Genomic DNA, 12,062 nt, shown 5'->3' on the forward strand with positions numbered 1-12,062 from the left:
TCTAACTTGTAGAAGATTCTCCTTAGTCCTCTCTGTGGATGCAAGCTTCCTAGTGCATATATCCCCAGTTCTTTACTTTCTTTTCCTTTGCTCAGATTCTTGCCTTGATGATTTTCTCAATCCTTTGTTTCTGTATGATTAAGAACAAGGATCCAGGTAAACAGGAACAGATATTTACTGCCAGGAATATGGTTACAGATAATAGATGGGCTTTTCCACAGAAGAACTGGTGTGTAGTGGGGAAACAGACAAATAACATTATAATTAAATAGAATATGTGTTAGGTAGAAAAATACTATGATATCTGAGTGCTAAGACAAACTTAAAGTTTTCTTTCTAAAAAGACATTAAATTTGAAAGGAAGGTTCCAATTAATAAGATATTCACAAAATAGATTAAGGGAGGAGACAGGTCTCAAGCTTTACCAGAATATCCATGTGACAACTTTCACTTCTGAAATACATTAAGGACAAGTTTTAGAGTCAAAAACCTAAGTTGGAATCCTGACTCACTACTTTTTAGCTGGAGGACATTTAGCAAGTGAATTAATTTCTTTCAGCTCCAGTTTCTTCATTTGTAAAACAGAAATAGTAATTCTTAATTCACAGGATTTTTTTGTGAAGATTCAATTAAATGAGATAATAAACACATTTAGTATAGAGCTTCCCACACAGTCACTCCATAACTATTTTCTCTCTTCAGACTTAGAGGAGGTATTATAGAACAAAACATAGTCTGAATGCTGCTTTGCTTGACCTGTCTCTTTCCTGATTTTTTCAGTTAGGAAATGTTGATTTAAAACAATGTGGTTTCTGACTTCTATGTTTGGCTTCATAACTCTAAAGCATATGCTGTGGACCTGGTTAGGCAGCTGGGCATAGATGTGTTGACTGAAATGAGACAGGGCTAACCAGGAAGGATGGGAGTATGAAGCTGTATGTTCCCATTTGGGGAACGAGCAGTAGGTTGAGAAGTGGGAAGAAAAAGCCAGAAGAGAATAGATTGAACCGCTACCATAAGAAGTCTAGACAGGAAGGCGTCTCTTAATATCTAAAAACAGATTAACAAACAACAAATGACATTAATATTCAGAATAGATCATTGAACTTCAAGAAGATCCAGCCAGAGGAACTGATTGTTCAGTCATTTGGACAGAAAAGCACGTAGGTCCAGAGGGCCTACATCCAGGCAACATTCTGAGACTCAGGCAGGTGGGTATGAAGTGGAGCTGGGGATCAGGGAGAAACTCTCCATCTGGGGAGGAGTCTGGGGATTAATAAGAACAATACTAGAGTATTGGAGTACCAGACAGTTTACAAATCAGGGTTTCAAGCATAGGAGATCAAAGCAGTGATATAACTATCAGAACACAGATTAGACACTATTTTGACACACTGACCCTTTGGAATTGATACTTCTTTGCAGCAGAGGGTGGGGAGAGGCTGACCTATGCATTGTATAGTGAGCATTAGCTCTATTTACTAGAAGATATTGGCCTCTGCTCCTCAAGTTGTGACAATCAAAAATATCTCCATACACTGTCAAAGGTCTTAGTGCAGGGACAGTAGGAAGAGGAAGGGACAAAAATGCCTCCAGTCGAGAACCACTGTACTAAAGCATTTCTGTTGAGCACTGCTCCAATGGTAGAAGTCAGGGTGAGAAGATCTCAGAGATGAGCTGACCTGGAAGAGACCAGTGAATGACTTTCACTTCAGTGACTGAAGATGGCCCAGTAAGAACAGTGCAGTGAGCATTACACCCAGATTCTTGTCCCTTTTGTCATTTCTGTGGTCCCTATTCTGGCCTTCTCTACTCCCTTTTTTTTCCTTCAAAATACTGCATTGGGATTTTCTAATTTCTTTGCCCCATGTACACAAAGTGAAAAGAGGTCTGGGGGAGCCCTCAGCCAATAGCTGATCTGTGTGAAATAGCCCTCTTACCTAAAGGCTCCCTAAAACTCCCCTGCCCTCTATTTATCTGATTGGTGTCTTCCTCTTTCCCTGCTTCCCCTACTATTTTGCTGGTATCTCCAGAGAACACATCCTTAATAAAACACTTGAACACAAATGTCTCTAGGGTCTACTTCCAGGGAACACCTTAATATGGTGAATAAGGCTGGAGCCAGGGATAATCATGTGTGTGAAGCAAGTCCAGAGAGATTTCAGAATGAAGGTTATGAGTCAGTCTGGCCTAATGCCCCCATTAATGTGGTTTCTGGTGTGAGATTTGACAATGAAAGAGCTGATTTAAGGGAGATAAGGATGTTTCAACAATGTGGTCTTTATCTCAGGAACAAGGCTGAAAGCAAGCTAAAGAAAACAAGATCTTAAAGTGATATAAAAATAACAGAACTATTAAAAGAAACACCTTTTTCAACCAGTATCATTTGTTGTTAACAGTAGATACCTCCAGAGAATTCATCACAACTACAGAATGAGTCTGCAATCCTACAGGCCTCGAACACACTGCTGTGGAGTGCTGGACTTCCATCTCTACCTCTGTATCACAGAAAAGAACCTTGCAAATCTGTATGTGGCCCTCTCCTCCCTTTGCTGGTTAAAATGTTCAGTGAGCTGTCAGCAGTGAAGGACGTCTATTGGGAGTGACACTGCTTCTGCTTTTTCATAATAAATCTATTTGCGCGTTATTTGCTCTCCAGTGGCTGAGTGATACATGATTTCAGGAAGGATCAGCTAAGTTTTGTATTAAAGATGTCTGTCTTGTCAAAAACCGTATCCTTCGTTCTTCATTAGTATCGTCATTCCACACAACAGGGACCCACCTTTGATGTGAAAGACCCTCCGACTCCCTGTCCAAGGAAGAACGCACGAGACACTGGCTGCAAAAAACATGAGGCAATTTATTGATACACAGGCGCCTGCGGGTGCTCAGCAAAACCTCAGCCGGAGCTTTGGTGAACTGGCACACTGGGCTTTGGGGTACAGGTCTTTTATAGGATAAAGGGGCAGGTTTTGCGCGCGCGGTAAGCAACAGGTTTCTTATTGGTTATTTTGAACCCAGCATATAGATTACCTAAAGGGCAAAGTTGTTCTTCACTTTATGTTATCAGTTCCTATTTGCCTAAGAATGCCCTGGGACCTAGTTTTTTTGTTCTTTTCCAACCATCCTGTCCTCTCACAATAGACTACCCTTAAGTGATTAACAGATAGACCTCTCCGGTGTTTAGTGGGTTAGCAACACGCCCTGATGGTTTCACAATGGGGCCTGGGGTTTCTGGGCTGGGGTCTTTTAGATGTACCACATATAAGAATCATTTTAATGTTTTAATTATGTTACAATAAAGACAGGAAAAACTGTTTAAAATTGTTTGAGTGTAAGAAATAGATAAGCAACTTAATCTAGAAGATAATATTTTAAATAGTAAACTATAGGTTCTCTATTCATAATTTGCCTTTTATAACATTTTCCTAAGCATTCATCTGCAATCTTCCATTTGTATGTCATTTAGACCATTTGTAAGCTACAATTTTTAATTCTGAAAATTGAAGCTTTGAGAGTATGTTTTAAGAAATACATAGATAGTATATACTAATTGGTATTAAAGATTTAGCATTTCTGAACTAAGTAAAATTGTTTGAGAAAAGAAATTGTAAAAATGAATTAATCTCAGTAAAACTAATTCAGAGCTAGAGAGTTAAATATGATGATAGAGTGAGGTTAACTAAAAATAAATTTTAAATTAATAATAGTTAGGAACTTTTTTGAAAGACTAGGAATCAAACCTGCCGCAGTCTGGCTGGGCACAAATCATGAGCCACTCACAGCTTTGTAGATTCAAACAGCAATTCTTTATTCCCAATCTCACACCGGCCTTCTACAAACACGTTCTGAGGAAATCCACGTTCTCTGCCCAAATCCACACCTCCACTGGGCTTCTGTCTCCCAAAATTACTGTCTGAATCCCGTGAGAACTCAAGGGGAACTCAGGCAGCAGGATACGCCCTATTCCCAGTAGGAATAACCTTCCTAAACCGGGAACGCCCTAAACCCGGATCCACCCTGGTCCTAGAGCAAGGTCACCTTACATGCAATGTCACTGCAAAATGTCCTATTTCCACGAGTCCTTCCACTAAGCAACATGGGGTACGCTGGCAAGGAAATTGTCATACCTACTTGGCTAATGGCTCCCAGCACAAACCCAGGGCCTTACACATATTAAGCAAGTGCTCTACCACTGAGCTACATCCCTAGTCCAATAATAGGTATTAATTATGTGTTTAACATAATTTTAATCACATACATGAAAAATTAAATTATAAATAATATATGACCAAAAGTGGGTAAAAAATCATCTATACATCTGTAATTAAAAATTATTATTAATTCATACAAATAAATAGATCACTGATGCATTTTCTTCATCATAAATGCCCATGTTCTCAACCATATGAACTCACAAACCTGACCACATCAGAAGCCATTTGGACCAGCGATATGCCCTGCTCTGAGTATAGCTGACTTATATTCTTTTTGTGACCTAGGAGGTGGTCATGCAAACAGCGTGTCAAATTGGAATACTCCATGTACATTCCACATGCTGAACTATTTAGTTTCTTTCCCTTAACAAATTTGAATGGGATATATAAAGAGAAAGCATGTAATTTATATGGTAGATAGATAGAAGCTAAACTATACAGAGAAAGAAGAAAAGCACCAGAGGCCAGGAGATAGTAGAAGAGCTCTTTGGTAAACTGAGAACAGAGAAAAATGGATGAATTAGAAAGTAATGAAGGAGGACAAATCAAAATAATTTGACTACTCTTACATGTAGTAGATGAGGGGTCAGGAAGAATCAAGTCTGTTAGTTTATTGATTTAGGCAACTAGATGGATGTGGTGACTTTCTTTGAGAAACACAAAAAGAGGACTCACTCATTTTTCAGGGAGAAATGAGGTGCTAATGAGATTTCCAGGTAGAGATATCCATAGGAAGTTGAATGTTCATGTCTGGATTTTAATTAGATAAGCACTCTGGAGTTAGAAGTGTGTGTAAGGGCTTCACATCAGGACTCTCAGAGATAGTGAGGTAACAGCTTCTTGTTTTATTCCCATTGTGCTAAGTTGAGCAATATACTTGGATGAGGCTGTGTTGATCTAGGGAAGTTGAGAATAAATTATTTTTTCATGTCTAATTACTTTCTGTACTGTGAAATATTTTACATTACATACCTGAGACTGATGACCTACCCAGAGAAGACTAGTATAAGATCAATCCGGGTTTATGTAGAGGGGAAAGTTAAGTTTCCAGGAGGTTTAATGTTATGCATTCCAGAAGGTCTACATATTTTGAAGGTATAGAAGTTTGCACTTGCATTTTTCAGCAGATATTACAACTAATTCTTTTGTGTATGCCCTAGATAGGTAAGTGATGTCTGTGTTGTGGTATTACTGTTAATCTGAACCTTCCACTGGTATTTGTCACCGTGAGAATTATACAGGATAATATAAGTAGAGTGATGGTAATTGAAGCCATTCATATGAATATCACTGAAAGAGAATAAACTGAAAAGAGAGCAGAGAATAGAATTCTGTAAAACACTAATATCTAAGGAAATAAAAGCTTAAGAGGAGAATAAGTGAATGATGTTAGAATCTGAGAGATTGAACAACTAGATGAGTAATATTTGTATTTCATCATTAAACCAAGACAGATATTTCAGAATATTAGAGCCAGGTGCACTGGTGTATGCCCATAATTCAGAAACTAAGCAAGCTGAAGTAGAAGGATGGCAAATTTGAGGAAAGCCTCAGCAATTTAGTGAGACCATCAGCAATTAAGCAAGAAACTGTCTCAAAGTAAAAAAATGATTGGTGATGTATCTCAGTGGTAAAACACCTCTGGGCTTAATTCCTGGTACCAAAAAAATAAAATAAAATAAAACAAAAACCCAGAATCACATTAGGTAAGTTTTTTCTTATTACATATGGATACTTGCTTCTTGTTAAATACATTTTTAAATAAATACATTTTGTAAAAGATTCATACCAAGGGCTCAGAAAAAGACATGGATTTTCTAATTTTCAACTAGAAGGTTGAATATGAGGAACAAAACCCATTGATAATAACTCTGCTTAGAAGTGAAAGAGTGCGATGACCATGAGAATTTTCTTTTTCCAACACTCATTTAAAACACTTGACTCTGTTTCTAACTCCTATCACCAATAATGATGATGATAATAATAATAAAATAAGAATTTAAAAAACTCAAAACTTAATTTGTGCCAGGCATTCTACTTTATCTACCAATATCTCATTTAACCTCTTAACTACCTCATGAGGAAGGTGTATTTTCTTCTTTTAAAGATGTGGAGAGGTTATATAGTAAGTATTAGTGAAGACTAGAGAGCTCTAGTTAAGTCATTTACTAATTACCTAGATAGTAACCAAGGGAGTTACTAGAGAATTACTCTTGGGGCTTTTTCACTTCAGAACCTGAAGCTTACATAACATGTTAATGCTGTGAAAAAACATCATTTATAGTAACAAAAGGTTAACTTTCAAGAAATTTATGATGTAATTTTCAATAAAGACAGATTTTGCAGCTACAGATGATTTTTATACCCATGCCAACATTTATAAATGCTAAATGTTGCTAAAAATTGCTACAATTTTGACAGTATTAAGTAGTTTTTGACATGCTGGACAACAAAATATTGATCTGGATATTTGTTTTTTTAAAGTTTACTTGTTTTTTATTCTAATTTGTTACATATGACAGCAGAATGCATTACAATTCATATTACACCTGTAGAGCACAATTTTTCATATCTCTGGTTGTACACAAAGTAGAGTCACACCATTTGTGCCTTCAAACATGTACTTATGGTAATGATGTCCATCTCATTCCACCGTCTTTCCTACCATCCCTTACCTAACATCCCTTTACCCTATCTAGTGTTCATCTGATTCTCCAATGCTCCCCCCTCAAGCCCATCATGAATCAATATCCTTATATCAGAGAAAACAGCCTTAGGTTTTTGGGGATTGGCTAACTTCACTTAGCATTATATTCTCCCAACTCCATCCATTTACCTGCAAATACCATGATTTTACTCTCTTTTAATGCTGAATAGTATTCCACTTTGTATATATACCACATTTTCTGTATCCATTTATCTACTGAAGGACATTTAGGTTGCTTCCACAGTTTAGCTATTGTGAATTGTGCTGCTATAAACATTGATGTGGCTGTGTTCCTGTAGTATGCTGCTTTTAAGTCCTTTTGGTATAAACCAAGGAGTGGGATAGATGGGTCAAATGGTAGTTCAATTCCCAGTTTTCCAGGGAATCTCCATACTGCTTTCCAGATTGGCTGCACCAATTTGTAGTCCCATCAGCAATGTATGAGTGTACCTTTTCCCCCACATCCTCGCAAACACTTATTGTTGTTTGTATTCTTTTTTTTTTTTTTAGTTGTAGTTGGACACAACATCTTTATTTCACTTGTTTTTTTTTTTTTTTTTTTGTATGTGGTGCTGAGGCTCAAACCCAGGGTCTCGCATGCACAAGGCGAGTGCTCTACCACTGAGCCACAACCCCAGCCCTGTTGTTTGTATTCTTAATAGCTGCCATTCTGACTGGAGTGAGATGAAATTTTATGGTAGTTTTGATTTGCATTTCTCTAATTGCTAGAGATGTTAAACATTTTTTCATATATTTATTGATTGATTGTATATCATCTTCTGAGAAGTATCTGTTCAGTTCCTTGGTCCATTTATTGATTGGGTTATTTGATTTTTTTGGTGTTAAGATTTTTGAGTTCTTTATATATCCTAGAGATGAGTGTTCTATCTGGTGTGCGTGTGGTAAAAATTTGCTCCCATTCTGTAGGCTCCTATTCACTTCACTGATTGTTTCTTTTGCTGAGAAGAAGCTTTTTAGTTTGAATCCATCCCATTTAAGATTCTTGATTTTAATTCTTATGCTATAGGAGTCATATTAAGGAGGTCCGGGCCTAATTAAACATGATGGAGATTTGGGTCTACTTTCTCTTCTATTATGCAGGGTCTCTGGTTTATTCTTAGGTCCTTGATCCACTTTTAGTTTTGTACATGGTGAGAGATAGGGGTTTAATTTCATTTTGTTGCATATGGATTTCCAGCACCATTTGTTGAAGAGGCTATATTTTCTCCAATGTATGTTTTTGGTGCCTTTGTCTAATATAAGGTATCTGTAATTATGTGGGTTTGTCTCTGTGTCCTCTGTTCTGTACTATTGGTCTACAAGTCTATTTCAGTGCCAATACCATGCTATTTTCGTTACTATTACTCTGTAGTACAGTTTAAGGTTTGGTATAGTGATGCCAACTGCTTCACTCTTCTTGCTAAGGATTTCTTTAGCTATTCTGGGTTTCTTATTTTTCCAGAAGAATTTCATGACTGCTTTTTCTATTTCTATGAGGAATGACATTAGGATTTTGACTGGAATTGCATTAAATCTGTATAGTGCTTTTGGAAGTATGGTCATTTTGACAATATCAATTCTGCCTATCCAAGAGCAAGGTAGATCTTTCCATCTTCTAAGGTCTTTTTTGATTTCTTTATTTGGTATTCTGTAGTTTTCATTGTAGAGACATTCACCTCTTTCACTGATTCCCAAGTATTTTATTTTTTTGAGGCTATTATAAATGGGGTAGTTTTCTTTGTTTCCCTTTCAGAGGATTTGTCACTGATATACAGAAATGCCTTTGATTTATGGGTGTTCATTTTACATCCTGTTTCTTTGCTGAATTTATTTACTAGTTCTAGAAGTTTTCTGATGGAATTTTTTTGGGTCTTCTATTGTCAGCAAATAGTGCTAATTTGAGGTCTTCTTTTCCTATTCATATCCCTTTATTTCTTTTGTCTAATTGCTCTGGCCAGTGTTTCAAGAACTATGTTTAATAGAAGTGGTGAAAGAGGGTATCCCTGTCTTGTTCAGTGTTTAAAGGGAATGTTTTCAATTTTTCTCCATTTAGAATGATGTTGGCCTGGGGCTTAGCATATATAGCTTTTACAATGTTGAGATATGTTCCTGTTATCCCTAGTTTTTCTAGTGTTTTGAACATGAAGTGGTGCTATGTTTTGTTGAATTCTTTTTCTGCATCTATTGAGATGATCACATGATTCTTATCTTTAAGTCTACCAATGTGAATGAATTACATTTATTGATTTCCATATGTTGAACCAACCTTGCATCCCTGGGATGAATCCCACTTGATTATGGTGCACTATCTTTTTGATATGTTTTTGTATTCGATTTGCTAGAATTTTATTGAGAATTTTTGCATCTATGTTCATTAGAGATATTGGTCTGAAGTTTTCTTTCTTCAATATGTCTTTGCTGGTTTTGGAACCAGGGTCATATTGTTCTGTTTAGTCATACATGACATATTATACTTGTATAATTACACATGTATTTTAACATATTATACATATATGGAGTATAACTTCCCCTTCTTGTGGTCGTACATGATGTGGAGTTACAACTGGTTGTGTGTTCATATATGAAAATAGGAAAGTTATGTCTAATTCATTCTACTCTCTTTCCTATTACCATCCTTCCTTCCTTCCCTTCATTCCTTTTCGTCTAATCCAATAAACTTCTGTTCTCCTCCCCGCCCCCATTATTGTGTATTAGCATCTGCATATCAGAGAGAACATTTGGCCTTTGGTGTTTTGGGACTGGCTTATTTTACTTAGCATGATAGCCTCCAGTTCCATCCACTTACCAGCAAATGCCATAATTTCATTTTTATGGCTCAGTAATATTCCATTGTGTATATGTGCCACATTTTCTTTATCCATTCATCTGTTGAAGGGCATCTAGGTTGGTTCCATAGCTTAGCTATTGTAAATTGACCTGCTATAAACATTGATGTGACTGAGTCACTACAGTAAGCTGATTTTAAGTCCTTTGGGTATAGACCAAGCAGTGGGATAACTGGGTCTAATGGTGGTGGTTCCATTCATTTTCTGAGGAATCTCCATACTGCTTTTCAGAGAGGTTGTACCAATTTTCAATCTTGAGAGCCACAGCCAAAGGGGCCCTAGCAAACTTCCAGCTGCCAGCTAATGATTGGCTCACAGTGGCCCCAGCAAACTTCCAGCTGCCAGCTGATTGGCTCCTCTGTGGTGATGCTCATTGGGCTATTTCCCCGCCCTTTCAGACCACGGAGCTGCTCATTGGGGGACTCTTTTGGCTCCACCCATGTGACCCAGCCAATCGGCCTCAAGAGCAGGAGAAGTGGGGGGGTTGAGAGGCTTGTGGGAAGCCGGTGGTGGCAGTTGGGCTCTGAGGGAGTTCCTGAAGAGCTTGTGTGCTGACTGGTGTGTGTTCTAAAAATAAAGTTAGTTTCTGCTTGATAAGTGGCTCGTGAATTGTGCTCAGCCAGACTGCGGCATTTTGCTTTTCAGAGTGGTTGTACCAATTTTCAATCCTACCAACAATGTATGAATATACCTCTTTCACACATCCTTGCCAACATTTATTATTAGTTGTATTCTTGATAACTGCCATTCTGACTGGAGTAAGATGAAATCTCAGTGTATTTTTAATTTGCATTTCTCTAATTACTAGAGATGTTGAACATTTTTCCATATATTTGTTGACTTCTGTGAAGTGTCTGTTCAGTTACTTTGCCCATTTATTGAATAGCTTTTCTTTGTGTGTGTGTGTGTTTAAGTTCTTTGTATATCCTGGAGATTAATGCTCTACCTGAGATACAGGCAGCAAAGATTTTCTTCCATTCTATAGGATCTCTCTTCACATTCTGTTTCCTTTTCTGTGAAGAAGTTTTTTTTAGCTTGATACCATACCATTTATTGATTCTTGATTTTATTTCTTGTGCTTTAGGGGTTTTGTTGAGGAATTTGGCTTCTAAGCTGACATGATGGAGATTTGGACTCACTTTTTCTCCCAGTAGTCACAGGGTCTCAGGTCTAATGCCTAGGTCCTTGAGGATATTTGTTTTTGCTACTAAAAGGCAAATGATTCTGCTAGGTCCCAAGTTTAGCTAATTCTTTTTTTTTTTTTTTTTAATTTCTAGTTGTAGTTGGACACAATACCTTTATTTTATTTATTTTTTATGTGGTGCTGAGGATAGAACCCAGGGCTTCACACGTGCTAGGTGAGTGCTCTACCACTGAGCCAAAAACCAGCCATAGATAATTCTTTAACTTGAAGAAAAAAACTTTTTTTTTTTTTAATTACCTCTGACAACTTGTTTGGTATTGGCATGAAGCCATGTATTGTTTCGGGGGCAGTACAAGCTCTCTAGGCATATATAAATATAGAGCCATTTTATTTATTTATATTTTGGTACCTGGGATTGAAACACTGAGCCACACCCCCAGCCCTTTTTTTTTGTATTTTATTTAGAGAAAGAGTCTCACTGAGTTGCTTAGAGCCTCACTAAGTTGCTGAGGCTTGCTTTGAACTAGAGATCCTCCTGCCTCGGCCTCTCTAGCCACTGGTATTACAGCCATGGGTCCCCATACCCAGCAATACAGGGCTATTTTTATGCAGTGCTGGAGATCAAATCCAGCACCAAAGATATCTCTGCAAACAGTTTCCCAAACACCTTCAGATTCATGCATGCTAATATCACTGAGTTATGTACCCAGAACCTTTGAGTCAGAATCTCAGATCTAATCCTCCTGCCTGAGCTTCCAAGTAGCTGATCTCACAGGCATAGCCCACCCATGCCTGTTTGTATGTATTGTTTTTAGCTAGTGAATTAAACTGTGCTCTCTTCAACTCTATATAATATAGAGATATACAAGACTCTAGCAGGCCCATGCTTGTAATACCAGTGGCTGGGAAAGCTGAGGCAGTAGGATCAGAAGTTCAAAGCCAGACTCAGTAATTTAGCAAGGCCTTAACAACTTGAAGACCATGTCTCAAAATAAAAAATTTGGCTCAGGGGTTAGCACCCCTGGGTTCAATTCCTGGCACCCAAAACAAAACAAACAAACAAACAACAACAACAACAACAACAAAAACCCAAGAAAGAGCCTTCAAAGATAATTTTGAGTCAATCATGCCAAAGCTATTAACAATAA

The sequence above is a fragment of the Callospermophilus lateralis genome, chromosome 4 (genome assembly GCF_048772815.1).
Source record: "Callospermophilus lateralis isolate mCalLat2 chromosome 4, mCalLat2.hap1, whole genome shotgun sequence".
NCBI lineage: Eukaryota > Metazoa > Chordata > Mammalia > Rodentia > Sciuridae > Callospermophilus > Callospermophilus lateralis.